This window comes from Mustelus asterias, unplaced genomic scaffold (assembly GCF_964213995.1).
Source record: "Mustelus asterias unplaced genomic scaffold, sMusAst1.hap1.1 HAP1_SCAFFOLD_92, whole genome shotgun sequence".
Lineage (NCBI taxonomy): Eukaryota > Metazoa > Chordata > Chondrichthyes > Carcharhiniformes > Triakidae > Mustelus > Mustelus asterias.
In genome coordinates, this window is record NW_027590141.1 from 67,501 (window position 1) to 85,611 (window position 18,111).

At 46.1% G+C, this 18,111-nt stretch overlaps 1 protein-coding gene across 2 annotated transcripts in view; it reads right to left on the minus strand.

Moving 5' to 3' along the window:
• Nucleotides 1–15,475: 15,475 nt before the first annotated feature.
• LOC144484080 (uncharacterized) overlaps nucleotides 15,476–18,111 on the minus strand; it is a 49,186-nt gene continuing 46,550 nt past the window's right edge. For both annotated transcript variants that reach the window (XR_013496058.1, XR_013496057.1), the window contains exon 3: nucleotides 15,476–15,573. The gene's annotated coding sequence lies outside the window, so the exon portion shown is untranslated. The remainder of the gene's footprint in view (nucleotides 15,574–18,111) is intronic.

Sequence of the window (18,111 nt, forward strand, 5' to 3'; positions counted from 1 at the left end):
GTGTGACAGTGTGTGCATGAATAGCTAGTGTGAGTGTGTGTATGAAAGATAGACTGAGTGTGTGTGCAAGGGAGAGATGAGTGAGTGTGTAATGAGCGGGGGGGGGGCGGAGTGAGTGAATGTGAGTGTGTGTGAGAGCGTGTGAGGGAGTATTTATGTGTGTGTCGATGAGAGTGTGTTAAAGCGAGTGTTTCCGAGGGAGTGAATGTGTTTATGAGAGTGAATGTGTGTGTGAGATGTGTGCGTGTTTGAGTGTGTGTGTGTGTAAGTGTGTAATAGGGAGTGAGTGGACAAAGTGAGTAAGTGTATAAGAGTGAGTGAGTGCCGGCAGGAGAGGGCATGAGTGTTAAGTTTCAGTTTATCTACAAGTGTGACAAGTAGGGTTACATTAACACTGCAATGAAGTTACTGTGAGAATCCCCCAGTCGCCACACTCCGGCGCCTATTCGGGTTACACTGAGGGAGAATTTAGCACGGCCGATGCACCCTAACCAGCACGTCTTTCAGACTGTGGGAGGAAACCGGAGCACCCGGAGGAAACCCATGCAGACACGGGGAGAACGTGCAGACTCCGCACAGACAGTGACCCAAGCCGGGAATCGAACCCGGGTCCCTGGCGCTGTGAGGCAGCAGTGCTAACCACCGGTGATAAGGGGGAGAGTTAACAGAAAGCAGCTGGTGAGAATATACTGGCCGGTTTTAATTTAATCCAAATTAATGAATTAGAAACTTTTAACCTAAGGAATTGACATCCGAGGATTTCAGTTTAAAATCCCATTGAAGCTCCCTGTCTCATAATGGGATGTTTTTGCCTGTATTTAGTAATTAGTGACTTCATATCTCACAGCGAGATAAATAAAACTTTTTTCCAATTGATAGGGACAGCTCAATGGACAAAACTGGTGTGAGAAAGGGGCAAATCCTTTGAAAATGGAGGCAGAGAGGAGGCTTTGTTCAACTCCCATTCTTTCCCTGTCTTCAGCAGGCTGGGCAGGAAGTGTGAGCAGAGAGGGGGGGATAGACAGACACACACTGACACAATCTCCCCAATCCACTCACTCACACATCCCCATTCCCCCTCCACTCGCTGGGTTGTGGGGAGCGGCTGCAAGGATTTTCAGGGCTGCTGTGGGGGGGGTCAGGGGGTTTTTGAAATGGACAAACACGACCTACAGGGGAAAAGAAATAAAGTTTGAAACTAAACTAAAGAAACTAAAGGCAGGAGCTTGTAGAATCCATTGCCTCCCTGTATTAACATATCAAGAGTCAGTCTGACATTGCCACAAACTCCTCTGGGGTGAGAGGGGGAGGGGGGGTGAATTAGCATCTCAATAGAGAGACAGACATTGTAAACATGTCAGAGACTCAGGGTGGGGTTTGCATCCAGCACACTCAGGATAAATGTGAATCTGAGAGCCTTCAGTCTCCACACCAATAATCCCCCTGCACTGAAAACATTCCCACTCTGATTCAGTGTGTGTGTGTGTCAGTGTGTGTCTCAATCTGCTTTTTGACCTGTGCTTTGCTTGTGTGGACATGATGCTGAATGGACTTGAATGGAAATGCTGGACTCCTCGCTGTGATATGTTGTGTGTCTTATTGTTAAAATGGCCGTGTCTCTTTTTCTCTCTTTAACCAATTTTTATCTCTTTTTCTCCTGAGGAATTTTGAAAACTGGGGATGTGTCGAGGATCCAAAGGACGGGAATGTTTGTGACCAGGATGAGGGAGAGGAGCTTCTTCCAGAGGGAGGGCTGACTGAGGCCTGTTGCTCAGGCTTCGGCCTGTTGCTCAGGCTTCACCCTGAGTGAGTTGTGTCTGTTTATTAACCTGATCCAGATTTAATGTTTCATATCAGAGGGAGCGAGATCTGAATGAGAGTGGAATAGAGAGAGAGAGAGAAACACACAGGGAGGGAACTGTCTCATAGAATCATAGAAACCCTACAGTACAGAAAGAGGCCATTCGGCCCATCGAGTCTGCACCGACCACAATCTCACCCAGGCCCTACCCCCATATCCCTACATATTTACCCACTAATCCCTCTAACCCAGGCATCTCAGGACACTAAGGGCAATGTTTAGCATGGCCAATCAACCTAACCCGCACATCTTTGGACTGTGGGAGGAAACCGGAGCACCCGGAGGAAACCCATGCAGACACGAGGAGAATGTGCAAACTCCACACAGACAGTGACCCAAGCCGGGAATCGAACCCAGGTCCCTGGAGCTGTGAAGCAGCAGTGCTAACCACTGTGCTACCGTGCCACCCTAACTCTTTAGTCTCTGCTTTACAACTGACTTGTTGTGTTTGGGTGTTACTGAGAGATTGTGTAACAGAGGAGATCCTGGGTTTTTGCTGTGCTATTGAATTTAAATATTTTCTTGTATTTTAATTATTTTCTCTCTCTTTCCCCAAGAATTAATATTTATATTTTACTGAGAGATTGTGTAACTGAGAAGGGGGAATCCTGGCCTCTTGTGCTATTTAATTTAAAGAATTCTTGTATTTTAATTAATTATTTTCTCTTCTCCCCAGGAATCTGAATTTTGAAGACTGCAATGTGACTCAGAATCCTTGGACAAGGGGCTTTTCTCCAGAGGAGGATGGATGGACTGAGGCCTGTTCTATAGGCCGCATGTGAGTTGTTGTCTGTTTATTACCCTGATCCAGGTTTAATTTTAATCTCGCTTCCTCGGATGAACCAGTCCTGGTTCGATTGTGGGGTGTGGGGGGGCTGGAGTTTGAAACCCTGGGGTTAAAATATCCCGGCTTTGCAATTAGTCACAAACAGGTTAACCCTTTGCTGGGTGGCAGAGAGTAAATTAAATATCTGTAATATGAAGCTGTCTAAAAGTTAGTTTTAAATCCAAGGTAACAGGGATGGGAGACAGAGCGCTGTTCCTAATTGTTGAATAAAATTCATAGAGGCCTTTATAATTCAGTTTTTAGGTGTTCAGACTTTCATTGTATCCTCTCTGCAGCTTTTCCCCCATTCTGTCTATTTCTCTCTCTCTTTCTCTCCCTGTCCTTCCTCTATCTGTCTCTCTTTTTTATTCCCTCTCTCTCCCTCTTTTTCGCAGGAAGTCATATTTTGTTGGACAATCTCTCAGTAAAATCTGAGAAAGGGGAATCCTGGGCTCTTGTGCTATTTAATTTAAACATTTTCTTGTATTTAAATTAATTATATTCTATCTCTTCCCAAGGAATTCATATTTAGTTAGACAATCTCTCAGTGAAATCTTAGAAGGGGGAATCCTGGGCTCTTGTGCTATTTAATTTAAACATTTTCTTGTACTTTAATTAATTATTTTCTCTTCTCCCCAGGAATTTGAATTTTGAAGACTGCAATGTGACTCGGAATCCTTGGACAAGGGGCTTTTCTCCAGAGGAGGATGGATGGACTGAGGCCTGTTCTATAGGCCGCATGTGAGTTGTTGTCTCTTCATTACCCTGATCCAGGTTTAATTTTAATCTCGCTTCCTCGGATGAACCAGTCCTGGTTCGATTGTGGGGTGCGGGGGGGCTGGAGTTTGAAACCCTGGGGTTAAAATATCCCGGCTTTGCAATTAGTTACAAACACATTAACCCTTAGGTGGGTGGCAAAGAGTAAATTAAATGTCTGTAATATAAAACTGTCTCAATTTGTTTTAAATCCAAGGTAACAGGGATGGGAGACAGAGCGCTGCTCCTAATTGTTGAATAAAATTCACAGAGGCCTTTACAATTCAGTTTTCAGAAGTTCAGAATTTCATTTCGTCCTCTCTGCAGCTTTTCCCCCATTCTGTCTATTTCCTCTCTGCTTTCTCTCTCTCCATCCCTTTCCTTCCTCTATCTGTCTCTTTTTTTTATTCCCTCTCTCTCTCTCCCTCTTTTTCCCAGGAAATAATATTTTGTTGGACAATCTCTCAGTGAAATCTGAGAAGGGGGAATCCTGGGGCTCTTGTACTATTTAATTTAAATATTTTCTGGTATTTTAATATATTTCTCTCTCTTTTACCCAAGAACTAATATATAGATTTTACTGAGAGATTGTGTAACTGAGAAAGGGGAATCCTGGGCTCTTGTGTATTAAATTTAAACATTTTCTTGTATTTAAATTAATTATATTCGATCTCTTCCCAAGGAATTAATATTTAGTTAGACAATCTCTCAGTGAAATCTTAGAAGGAGGAATCCTGGGCTCTTGTGCTACTTAATTTAAACATTTTCTTGTACTTTAATTAATTATTTTCTCTTCTCCCCAGGAATTTGAATTTTGAAGACTGCAATGTGACTCGGAATCCTTGGACAAGGGGCTTTTCTCCAGAGGAGGATGGATGGACTGAGGCCTGTTCTATAGGCCGCATGTGAGTTGTTGTCTCTTCATTACCCTGATCCAGGTTTAATTTTAATCTCGCTTCCTCGGATGAACCAGTCCTGGTTCGATTGTGGGGTGCGGGGGGGCTGGAGTTTGAAACCCTGGGGTTAAAATATCCCGGCTTTGCAATTAGTTACAAACACATTAACCCTTAGGTGGGTGGCAAAGAGTAAATTAAATGTCTGTAATATAAAACTGTCTCAATTTGTTTTAAATCCAAGGTAACAGGGATGGGAGACAGAGCGCTGCTCCTAATTGTTGAATAAAATTCACAGAGGCCTTTACAATTCAGTTTTCAGAAGTTCAGAATTTCATTTCGTCCTCTCTGCAGCTTTTCCCCCATTCTGTCTATTTCCTCTCTGCTTTCTCTCTCTCCATCCCTTTCCTTCCTCTATCTGTCTCTTTTTTTTATTCCCTCTCTCTCTCTCCCTCTTTTTCCCAGGAAATAATATTTTGTTGGACAATCTCTCAGTGAAATCTGAGAAGGGGGAATCCTGGGGCTCTTGTACTATTTAATTTAAATATTTTCTGGTATTTTAATATATTTCTCTCTCTTTTACCCAAGAACTAATATATAGATTTTACTGAGAGATTGTGTAACTGAGAAAGGGGAATCCTGGGCTCTTGTGTATTAAATTTAAACATTTTCTTGTATTTAAATTAATTATATTCGATCTCTTCCCAAGGAATTAATATTTAGTTAGACAATCTCTCAGTGAAATCTTAGAAGGAGGAATCCTGGGCTCTTGTGCTACTTAATTTAAACATTTTCTTGTACTTTAATTAATTATTTTCTCTTCTCCCCAGGAATTTGAATTTTGAAGACTGCAATGTGACTCGGAATCCTTGGACAAGGGGCTTTTCTCCAGAGGAGGATGGATGGACTGAGGCCTGTTCTATAGGCCGCATGTGAGTTGTTGTCTCTTCATTACCCTGATCCAGGTTTAATTTTAATCTCGCTTCCTCGGATGAACCAGTCCTGGTTCGATTGTGGGGTGCGGGGGGGCTGGAGTTTGAAACCCTGGGGTTAAAATATCCCGGCTTTGCAATTAGTTACAAACACATTAACCCTTAGGTGGGTGGCAAAGAGTAAATTAAATGTCTGTAATATAAAACTGTCTCAATTTGTTTTAAATCCAAGGTAACAGGGATGGGAGACAGAGCGCTGCTCCTAATTGTTGAATAAAATTCACAGAGGCCTTTACAATTCAGTTTTCAGAAGTTCAGAATTTCATTTCGTCCTCTCTGCAGCTTTTCCCCCATTCTGTCTATTTCCTCTCTGCTTTCTCTCTCTCCATCCCTTTCCTTCCTCTATCTGTCTCTTTTTTTTATTCCCTCTCTCTCTCTCCCTCTTTTTCCCAGGAAATAATATTTTGTTGGACAATCTCTCAGTGAAATCTGAGAAGGGGGAATCCTGGGGCTCTTGTACTATTTAATTTAAATATTTTCTGGTATTTTAATATATTTCTCTCTCTTTTACCCAAGAACTAATATATAGATTTTACTGAGAGATTGTGTAACTGAGAAAGGGGAATCCTGGGCTCTTGTGTATTAAATTTAAACATTTTCTTGTATTTAAATTAATTATATTCGATCTCTTCCCAAGGAATTAATATTTAGTTAGACAATCTCTCAGTGAAATCTTAGAAGGAGGAATCCTGGGCTCTTGTGCTACTTAATTTAAACATTTTCTTGTACTTTAATTAATTATTTTCTCTTCTCCCCAGGAATTTGAATTTTGAAGACTGCAATGTGACTCGAAATCCTTGGACAAGGGGCTTTTCTCCAGAGGAGGATGGATGGACTGAGGCCTGTTCTATAGGCTGCAAGTGAGTTGTTGTCTCTTTATTACCCTGATCCAGGTTTAATTTTAATCTCGCTTTCTTGGACGAACCAGTTCTGGTTCGATTGTGGGATGGGGTGGGGTGGAGTTTAAAACCCTGGGGTTAAAATATCCCGGCTTTGCAATGAGTCACAAACAGGTTAACCCTTTGCTGGGTGGCAAAGAGTAAATTAAATATCTGTAATATGAAGCTGTCTAAAAGTTTGATGCAAATCCAAAATAACAGGGGTGGGAGAGAGTGATTCCCGAATGTTAAATACATTTCACAGAGGACATTACAATTCAATTTTCTGAAGTTCAGCCTTTACATTTATCTTCCCCTCTGCAGCTTTCTTCCCCATTCTATTTCTCTCTCCTTTTCTCTGTCTCTCTCTCCAGTATTTTTCCCCTATCTTCAGCTTTCTCTCCCTTCCTGTTTCTTTCCATTCATCTCTCCCTCTCGAGCATTCTTCCATATCTGTCCATCACTCACCAGAATGTCTCTCTCTCTCCCTCTCGAGCATTCTTCCATAACTGTCCATCACTCACCAGAATGTCTCTCTCTCCCTCTTGAGCATTCTTCCATATCTGTCCGTCACTCTCCAGAATGTCTCTCTCTCTCTCTGGCTCCATCTTCCTTTGTGTCTCTTTAAACCTTTAATCAACAAAAACTGTGTTATTGTAAACAGGGAGACAGGAATATGGCTTCGCTCATTTCAATGCAGAGTACATGAGAGAGAGGGAAAGAAACAGCTATGGGCAGAGACAACGAGTGAGAAAGAGAGGGGACAGGGACAAGGATCTAGACAGGAACATCCATCTTTACACTGAGTAAGAGAGACAGGAGCAGAGGGAGAAAAGAGAGGGAGATAGTGAAAGGGAGATGGAGGGAGATGTTGAAATCAATCCCGGGAGGGCGATTTTAAAAAGTGTCCCGAAGGAATCAGCAGCCCCTTCCCAAACTGAAAGAGGGAGATGAGCAGCTCCTGGAGTCTGAGAGGGAGACAGGGGTGGACTGGGGGGTTGTGGATATTTGAATTAAGTTTTCGGAGATTCTGTTTGTAGATTTCTCTCTCTCTGTTCATGCCATTCTGAAGTTTCTGAGAGATTGTGTAACTGAGAAGGGGGAATCCTGCGTTTCGGTGAGATTTAATTGAAATGGTTTCTTGTATTTAATTAATTTTCTCTCTCTTTTCCCCAAGAATTCATATCTAGTTAGACAATCTCTCAGTAAAATCTGAGAAGGGGAATCCTGGGCTCTTGTGCTATTTAATTTAAATATTTTCTGGTACTTTAATTATTTTCTCTCTCTTTTCCCCAAGAATTAATATTTAGATTTTCCTGAGAGATTGTGTAACTGAGAAGGGGGAATCCTGGCCTCTTGTGCTATTTAATTTACAAATTTTCTTGTATTTTAATTAATTATTTTCTCTTCTCCCCAGGAATTTGAATTTTGAAGACTGCAACGAGACTCAGAATCCTTGGACAAGGGGCTTTTCTCCAGAGGAGGATGGATGGACTGAAGCCTGTTCTATAGGCCGCATGTGAGTTGTCGTCTCTTTATTACCCTGATCCAGGTTTAATTTTAATCTCGCTTCCTCGGATGAACCAGTTCTGGTTCGATTGTGGGGTGTGGGGGGGCTGGAGTTTGAAACCCTGGGGTTAAAATATCCCGGCTTTGCAATTAGTTACAAACACATTAACCCTTTGGTGGGTGGCAGAGTAAATTATGTATGAAACTGTCTATAAGTTTGCTTTAAATCTAAAATAACAGGGGTCGGAGACAGAGCAATGAACCTAATTGTTGAATAAAATTCACAGAGACCTTTACAATTCAGTTTACAGATGTTCAGATTTTCATTTCATCCTCTCCACAGCTTTTCCCCCATTCTGTCTATTTCTCTCTGCTTTTCTCTCCATTTCCTTCCTCTATCTGCCTCTCTTTATTCTCTCTCTCTCCCTCTTTTTCCCAGGAATTAATATTTAGTTGGACAATCTCTCAGTAAAACCTGGAAAGGGGCAATCCTGGGATTTTGTGCTGTGTAATTTTCATTCTGGGTGTCCCGGGGGGTTTGATTTCACTGTCTCAGCCCCTCTCTGCCTCACTCTCTCTCTGTATAAACTTTTCCCAAATTACAAAACACTCAACACAGCTGACTGCACCTTGTGGGATCTTGCTGGGGATTTTGTTTTAAAAAGGGTGTTTTCTCAGAGGCAGTTTAAACCTTTCAGGGGACTGTGGGGAAGTCTCCAGACTTGGGACAACACACACACAGGGTTGGGGGCTGGGGGGGGGGAGGTGGGCAGTCAGGTATACTGGTATTCTGGGAGACTGATATTCCCAACAAGGGCCAGAGGTCTCAGTGCTGAAACATATTAAACTGTTCAAACAGAGGCAGGCAGAAAGCCATGAGGCTTCAGAGCTCCCTGTAGATGCAAAGGTAACTCCCATTGCCAAAAAGTAGCCACATGTGAAGTGGAAACACCTTCCCTCAGCTTGTTACACACTGACCTTTCCACAACCCCAACATGTTTACAAACACTCGCTGCAGTTTCTGCAAACTTTGTATCAAACTGCCTCCCATTCTGCTCAATACTGACCCCCTCTCAACCTGGCACTGAACTAGTGTCTGAATTGAGACAGAGACACACAGACAGAGTTTTTAAAGTTGAAAGTTTTGAAGTTTATATATTAGTGTCACAAGTAAGGCTTACATTAACACTGCAATGAAGTTACTGAGAGAGACAGAGAGAGGCAGAGACACACAGAGACATAGATAAAGAGACAGAAAGAGACAGTGAGATAAAGAGACAGAGAGGATGTTTAAAGTTTGTTTATTCCTGTCACAAGTAAGGCTCACATTAACGCTGCAGTTACTGAGAGAGACAGAAAGAGAGAGTTTTTAAAGTTGAAAGATTTAAAGTTTATTTATTAGTGTCACAAGGCTTACATTAACACTGCAATGAAGTTAGTGAGAGAGACAGAGATAGAGGGAGCATCCAGAGTGGGTTCAGTAACACATTTATTTATCAGATATCTCTCTCTGTGACTCTTTAGCGATGAGATATTCAGCCAGGATGGTTTCACTGACCCTCTTCAGCAGGCAGATATTCCCAAATCCAGCCTAGGTCTCAGACACACACACACACCACTCACACATTCCCTCTGCTCTGTCCAGGGGAATATTTTAATCCAGGAATTTCTATTTTATATTTACAGGGTGAGGGGGGGAGAAACTCAACTCAAAAATCCTGCAGTCTCTCCAAGCTGCTTTTAAATTTCAATTCAAACCCTGGGCCACGTGGGAAGCTGCAGAGATTGGGAAACTTACCAAACCCAGTTTGTGTGTGTGAGTGTCTGCAGCTTTTGTGTCTTTGAACTTGCGAGGGTGCCAGGGAGAGAATGTCACTGTCTTCACCTCTCTCTCTGCCTCTCTGTATAAAAAAATCACCAAATTAAACCACACTCAGTAATGCGACCATACACAATTAATTATCAAATATCTGTCTCTCTCACTTTATCTCTATCTCTCCCCGTCTCTCTCTCTCCCTGTTCTCTCTCTCCCTGTCTCTTCTCGAGCAGAAACAGATGGAGACAGAGAGGCAGGGAGAGAGAGGAAGAGGGAGGGATGGAAACAGCTGGAGTTGTGGGTTAGATGCAGGGGGAGAGACACAGGCTGTTAGAGGGAGGGGGGGGTTTCAGTGAGGGACAGGGTCTCCAGTTTAATTCTGAGGGTCCTGAGAGAGGGATTTCACTGTCTCAGCCCCTCTCTGGCTCCCTCACTCTGTATAAACAATTCCCAAATTTAAAAAACGCTCAACACAGCTGACTGCGCTTTGTGGGATCTTGCTGTGCACCACAGGGATTTTAGTTTTAAAAAGGGTTACTTTTAAGAGGGAGTTCCAGCCTTTCTGGAGATTTGGGATGATGCAGACACACACACACAGGGTAGTGAGTGGGGAAGGGGGGTCACAGCAGGCGAGAGAGTGGGGGGGAGGGGGGGAGGACTGTGTCCCATCTGATTCAGGTTCACATGGCTGCTGCTGCTGCTGTGGGATCTTGCTGTGCACACACTGGGCCTGTGGCCTTTGCCTGCACTGCAACAACGACCACACTTTATTAAACTAAATCTGGCTCAGGGACCGCAAAGTGGGTTCAAGGAAAAAGCTTGAAAAGGGGTCGGGTAAATTCAAGCACTTTAATCGCCGAGGCATCGTAGGCTCTGGAGCAGGTGCTGGGGAATGGGAGGAGGATAGATTGGGATTTGATGGCCAACATGGAGCTGGTGGGCCGAAGGGCCTGTTTCTGTGCTGTGTGACTCCAGATTCTTTTCTCTCTCTCTTTTCCCAGGAATTTCTATTTGGATGGGGGGGTGGGTATAGAATTTCCCTGTCTCTGTCTCTCCAGTATTCTTACCAATCCCAGCACCCCTCCCCTCTCTCTCTCCCCAGACATTCCTGTCTATATTTCATCTTTCAATAAAATGTTTAAGAAAACACCAATGTGAATTGTTGCCAATTTAATTTGGGAAGAGAGAGAGAGTGGATCCCATTTCCCACACACTCTCCTGCAGTCCTCACCCACAACATTTATTTAATCTGGCCCTCACCAGGTTGTGTGTGTGTGTGTGGGATCTGGCTATGCACACAGGTGGGTCTGGCTCCCTATTCCTCGCACTGTGACCGTGAGCAGAACTTTAAACAGGAAAGATTGAGGGGAAGGAGAAGGGTTGGGGAGGCGGAGGAGGCAGAGAGAGAGATAGAGAAATGGAGGGAGAGCTAAACAGAGAGGGTGTGGGGGGGGTGTGAGAGGGTCTCAGCAGGGGCAGGGGGAAAGAGACACAGAGTCTGGGGCTGCCCTCCTCCATCGTGGGACTGGCAGTGGGATCTTGCTGTGCAGAATTACCTTCATTGTCATTTGAATCATTCATTCATTGACTAAGGGAGGGTGGGGGTGTGATTGTGGGATTATAAATATTGTTACCACTCTGAGGTGATGTTTCCCTCTGCGCTATTTTGTAACCCCCCCAAAGGGATACACCTCGCCTCGTAATCTTAAGTAAGTGTGTGTGAGACAGGAGGAAGCTACTGGTTTTAGACAGATGTGCAGAAGGAGGCCATTCGGCCCATCTAGTCTGTACCGACCACAATCCCAACCAGGCCCTATTCCCATGACCCCACACTTTTAACCTGCTAATCCCCCTGACACTGGGGTCAATTTAACACGGCCAATCCACCCAACCCGCACAGCTTTGTGCTGTGGGAGGAATTGGTAAATTAAAGCAGGATCTGACACTCTCTGTATCAGGAACAACTAACAGGTCTTTAATTTAGACTGGGTGACAACCTTATTAAAACAATGAACAAACTGAATAAACTCCCCAGTAGAATGCTGTTCCAATGACAAGACTCACTCAGGAATAATGAAATAAATCATTACAGAATAGAGTCACCCTCAAATAATATAACACCAGGCGTCTGTTGGAAGTGTGAACTTTCTTCTGCTGCTTGGGTCTGGAATACTTTCTGAGTTGGTTTCTGCTTCTATTTAGATGGTGATGTGATGAAGCTGTATATATTACTGCAGGATTCAGTATCAGACTCTCCCTCCTTCAATCTAAAGAGGCAGCAAGGTCGCTCCCTCCCCGTTATTTCCCCCTGTCCCGGGTTTAAATACCCAGAATTTCCTCACAGTATTCCTGCAATTTGAGTGGCTTGAGGCTGTCACCAACGCTCCAATTTGAATGCAATTGGTTGTGTGTGTTTGAGAGCTTGTTTTAAAATCATTGACCCAATTCAAAGCCTGTTTTGCTCTGCTGGGACTCTGGCTGCTGCTTTGGACACAAATGTTGTAAAGTTGTGTTCTGCAGCCCTGCTTTCTGCAGGTTAAAATCCCCAGCACAAAGACACAGGCTTTCTAAAGACACAACGCTGGATGGTTCGGTTTGGTTTTCTCAGCATTTCTTTTCAATATTTACATTTGTCAAACACCACATCTTTAACCTTATATGTGCAACTTCATAACAATATTGGACAGGGAGAGAGAGATCGGGAGAGACAGAGAGACAGTCACACAAAGAGAGAGGGAGAGAGAGACAGAGAGAGAGAGAAAGTCACATGGAGTAATGAGGATGGGGCCTGGATGTGAATGTGGTCGGTGTAGACCTGATGGGCCGAATGGCCTCCTTCTGTACTGTAGGGTCCTATTATTCTGTAATGGGGGCTGCGTGCGGTGTGAGGGGAGGGTGGAAGGGGACAGGGGGTGGGGGCAGCACTGGTTCCCTTTCCCCCCCCCTCCCTCCTCCCAGGCCCTGTCCGGGAGGTTTCGGGGCTGGAGGGGATTGTTCTGGTGAACTGGCCGGGGCCTGGGGAACCTGTTCTTTGTCCAGGATGTATAATGCAGCCTCTGTGACCAGGCCTCAATCCCAGGCCTAACCTCAGGAAGGCTTTTGCATTTTGCTCCTTTTCCAAACAGTGCCTGTGTTTAAATCGATGGGACTCGACGGTCGAATAAAACCTGCAGCAGACACTTTAATACAAAGAACAGCACAGCACAGGAACAGGTCCTTTGGCCCTCCAAGCCTGCGCCGATCATGTTTCCCTATCGAGACCAATGGCCTGTATCCCTCTATACCCCGTTTGTTCATGTGTCTATCCAGATAAATCTTAAATGTCGCTAATGTATCTGCCTCAACCACCTCACTTGGCAGCGCATTCCAGGCCCCCACCACCCTCTGTGTAAAAACCTTCCCCGCACAGCTCCACTCAACCTTTCCCCCTTATCTTGAACTTGTTCCCCTTGTAATTATCATTTCTGCCCTGGGAAAAAGCTCCCAACTGTTCATCCTCGCCACACCCCTCATAATTTTATAAACTTCCAGCTGGTCGTCCCTCAGCCTCCGTCTTTCCAGGGAGAACAATCCCAGTTTATTCAATCACTCCTCACAGCCAATACCCTCCATACCAGGCAACATCCTGGTCAACACTTTCATTGGATTTGGGATGTGATTGTGGGTTTTCCTGCTATATCTCTTTCTCTTCAATCTTTCTCCCGTGATTGAGAGTTATCAGGGAGGGAGAGAGAGAGAAAGGGATGGTAACAGAGAGAGAGAGAGAGAGAGAGAAAGGGATGGTAACAGAGAGAGAGAGAGAGAGAGAGAGCAAAGGCAGAGGGGCAGGGAGAGGAGAGAGATTGGAGGGGAGTGGGTTAGCGGGTGGGGGAGGGGGAGCCTCCGCTGTGCACTCACAGCCCAGCCAGCTCCCCAGTCTCTGGTTAGGTGCATTAACCCACTCTGGCGCATTAACAGGCGCCAGAGTGTGGCGACTAGGAGAATTTCACAGTAACTTCATTGCAGTGTTAATGTAAGCCTTACTTGTGACTAAGAAATAAACTTTACTTTATACTTTACTCTGAGATAAAGACCCTCACTCACAGCCTCCCAGAAGGTGGGATTTATAAACAGCGACTGTGTAACTGAGGCTGAATCTGTGCTGTTGTGTTTGAAAATATATTTTCCTCATATTTGATGTGTTGTAAAGATATTGGAATGTGGCTGCTACCACATTGCAGTGAGAGAGAGATGTAGCTTTGCAGAAGGAGCTTCCCTCCCCATTTCCCCATGGAAATCACTGAGAAATAGCAGACGTGGCCCACAACACGTCATTATTTGAAACGGTCAGACAGAAACTTATCAGAGAGAGCATTTTAATCCCCATTCATCCCCAGATGGAGAAACAGAGCAGAGATCAGGACAGATTATCCAGAGTAGGAGAGACCGGGGCAGAGATGGGGTATTGGATATATATATAGATCTGGGGGGAAAGAAAAAGAGACACAGAGGGGGCTGGACAGGTTCAGAGATAGAGGCAGAGAAACGGGCAGAGAGAAAGAAACAGCGAGAGACAGAGGGAATGGGAGAGAGAGGTGTGACTGTGCTCGGAGTGGAAGGTTCCCTGTTCATATCGAATGTACAAACAGCCCCAATCCTGGAGTGACTCATTATTTTTATTTGGGGTGGGGGAGAGATGGAGGGGGGGGGGAGCGAGGGAGAGAGAGGAAGAAGTGTGGTTCCCTCATTGCCCACTCACTTTAGCCCAATCCTCACTTAAAATATCACTTTGTATCTGGCCCTGCTCAGACTGTGTGTGGGATCTTGCTGTGCCCTCCTCCCCACCCCATATTCTCTGCACTGTGACAGCGCCCCACACTTTAAACATGAAAAGATGGAGAGGAAGGAGGGTGGGGTAGAGAGAGAGGAACAGAGAATGGGTGGGGAGTGTCGGGGGCTCAGTGGAGGGGGGTAGGGGGATAGAGACAGAGGCTCTGGGGGTGGAGGGGGAGGTGGGTGTCCTCCTGCAGTGTGGGACTCCCTGTGGATCCTGATTGCAGCATTCCCAGTCTCTCTCTCTCCCTTTCACTGTGAAGCACTCGGGAGGGAGAGGGAGCTGAAATTCAAATTCCTGAGCCTGGGGGAAAGGCTTGTTCTCAATCCCACAGTCCTGCTTGTGTTTTTAGACAGGGCGCTGGGATTTGTGGGTGTGGATGGAGAAGATTGTTCTGTTTAACTGGGGGGTGGGAGAGAGGGGGGTTTGTTCTTTCTACCTGAGGAATAATGCAGCCTCTGTGACGAGACCGCACTTCATGGCCTAAATCTCAGCAGCACTTTTGCATTCGCTTAATTCCCCAACAGGGTTTAAGTGGCTGAATTCAATGGTTCAATAAAATGTGAAGCAGCCGCTTCAGGGTGGGATTGTGGATTTTCCTGCCCGACTTGCCCCCTCTCATTTCCCTTTTGATTGTGAGTTTTATTTTAAACGGTCAGACAGAAACTTAGAGAGAGCATTTCAATCCAGATTCACCTCGAGGTAGAGAAACAGAGCAGAGATCAGGACAGGTTATCCAGAGACGGGGTATTGGACAGATATAGATCTGGGGGAAGTGTGTAGGAGACGGAGAGGGAGAAACAGAGGGGGGGGGGGGGGCGGGAGAGGTGACTGATAGAAGTGGGAACTTCATTGGGGCCTCCTGTGTTTATTCACTGGCCTGTCTCTGGAGTAAAGCCCCCAGAATGCTTTGATGTGTTTAATAAATTCAATATCGGGACAGTCAGGAGGCAGTTGGAAGTTCATTGCATTTGAAACGTGTTCCCATTTTGTCAGGGTTTAATAATGAGGTGAAAATGAATGTTTCCCCCACCCCCCCCAGTGAGATTGTGAATTTCAGCAAGTCCTGGGATCTTGCTGTGCCTTTTATTGTTTTTAATCAGCTTTTGTTTTGTGTTTAATCAAATTTCACTTTATTTTCTCTTTCTCTCTTCCAAGGAGAATTCCTTTGGAAACTTTGGCGATGCAGAGAGCGAATAGTTTTGCCGTGAGGAATCCTCGGACAAGAGCTATAACCAGAGAGAAAAATATTAATAAAAGTCCCCGTGTCTTTGTCGTTCATTTTTATACACAGATAGACTGGTGGGGCTTTTACACGGAGGGTTAGTGGTCTGTGTGTCAGGGGGAGGGGGTATTCCCAGTGATCCCTGCTCCAATGTAATCCCACAGATTTCAATCCCTCTCCCTGAAGCTCTGTCTGTGCAACTCCCCCATCCTCAGAACTGTTTCTCCACATCTTTCCAATCCCTGTCTCTCCTCATCCTTTATACCTCAGCCTCTCACAATGGCAGCATCTTTCCCCTGTCTTTCACTCTCTCTGAAACGTTGTCACTCTGTCTTGCCAAAGCCCCACTTTCTACTTATCTCCACATCTCACTTTGTATCTCAGCCTCTCTGGACATCTCCCTCTCTCTCTTTGTGGATCATTTTATCTCAATCACAGCAGCCTCCGTCTCTCTCTCTATCTCTGCTCCCCCCTCTGTCTATCTCTGCTCCCTCTCTGTGACTCATTCTGTCTGAAGTACAGCAGCATTCTCTCTCACTCCCCATCTCTATATCTTTTCACAATAACTTCATTGCAGTGTTAATGTAAGCCTACTTGTGATTAACAAATAAAATTTTAACTTTAACTCTACTTTTGTCTCTTATCTCTCTCTCTATCGCTTCCCTCTCTCTATCTGCTTCCCCCTCTCTCTGATCTCTGCTTCCCCCTCTGTGAATCAGTCTGAATTACAGTCGCATCCTCCCCATCTCCATCTCTCTGATCTCTGCTTCCCCCTCTCTGTGAATCATTCTGTCTGAATTACAGCAGCATTCTCTCTATCTCCATCTCTATATCTCTGCTTCTCTGTCTCTTATATCTCTCTCTCTGCTCTCTCGTGGGGGACGGGCCAGATCACGGGTTTGCTGTTCACAAGCAGCAAAGGCCCAGGAACGCAGAGGGAGGGAATCAGGGGCAATTCAGAGGGATCCAGCACTGCTGAAAGGGGGGAGTGTGTAATACAGGGGCTTGTTCAGAGCCGGGGCTATTAGACAGAGAGGGAAGGGGCCGGTGGGGGAGGCTGTTGTACAAGAGCGGGAAAAATTATAACACAGGCTGACCAGAGTCAGGGGTTATCAGAGAAAGGGGGCAATGGAGGAGGGGAGGGGGAATCAGACAGGGGGTCTGTTGTACAGGATGGGGGTGGGGGATGTTATAACACAGGCTGCTCAGTGTCAAGGGAATTAGTCATTTGAACGTTAATGTTTAAAATGGGCAGAGTTTCCACATCCAACTCCACCAGGAGCTGTTTACAGGGGGGTGGTGGACGGGGATGGACGCGCGGAGGGGGGGGGGGGGGGGTACTAATTAGAAAGGGGGGGATCTGTCAGTCCAGAGGCTGTTCACAGGGAGGGAGTGGGAATTTGCCAGGTTGAGAGGGGCGGGGGGGGGGAAAGAGGGGAACTTAGAGGGATACGGGGCTCAGAGGGAAGGATCGGGAGATTTAGAGGGATTGTGAGGAGGGACGACAGATTTGGCTGGAGTGGGGGGGGGATTGAGGAGGATTAAAGGGGGAGAGTGGAGAGGGATGTAGGGGGAGACTCAGGGATTGTGGTCGGGAATTAGAGGGATTCAGGGGGATTTAAGGGTCTCATGGGGACTTTGGGATTTAGCGGGGCTGAGAGGGAGGGAATCGGGGGGAATTCGGGAAGAGGGGGCTCAGAGGGGGATTTCTGGGGTTCTGAGGGATACAGGAGGGATTGGGGGGTTTACGGGGATTAAAAGACATGGTTTGGTGCTCAGACAGATAGAAGGGGTGGGATTGGAGAGGGAGCAGGATTCGGGGGCAGAGGAATGTGGCGAGGGTGGGTGCGATCTCGGGAGACATTCAGGGGGGATTCCAGAGGAATCTCAGGGGCTTAGAATCTGGGGAGGGTCTGGATGGGGTAGGGAGTCAGAGGGAGTTAGCAGGGGGGCGAGTCGGGGTGGAGGGAAAGGGATTGAGGGCGGGGTGGATTTATAGGGATTTGGGAGGGGGGAAATTCAGAGAGGGATTTAGGGTGGGGCCTTGCATCAGGGTTAGAATTGGGGGGGTGTCGAGCGATTCGGAGTGGGGGGGGTGACTCAGGGGGATTCAGGGGTGGGGAGGACTGAGGAAGGATTGGATGGCTTGATTTTGGCAGGGGGGGGGCAAAGGGAGCCTTTGGGGGGGGGGGCTGAGGATTTGGGGCAGGAACTTGGAGGATTCAGGGGGCTGAGAGTCAGATTGGCAGTGGGTGTCAGAGAGATTGAGCGGGGGGGAGGGGGTGCTTACAGAGTCGGATTAAAGGAGATCGGGCAGAGGGACAGGGAATCAGGTGGGGGAAAGAGGAGTTTTGGGGGGGAATTAGTGGAGATTGAGGGCAGCGGGTTGAGAAGGATTGGGAGTGGCTCAGAGGGCTTTGGCGGTGAGTTCCTGAGAGAGAGTGAGTGGGGGGGTGATTAGAGTGGGATTGGAGAATATTGGGCAGAGAGGATCGGAGGGAGGGGCCGAGAGAGATTGGGCAGCAGGGAGCGTTAGAGGCGT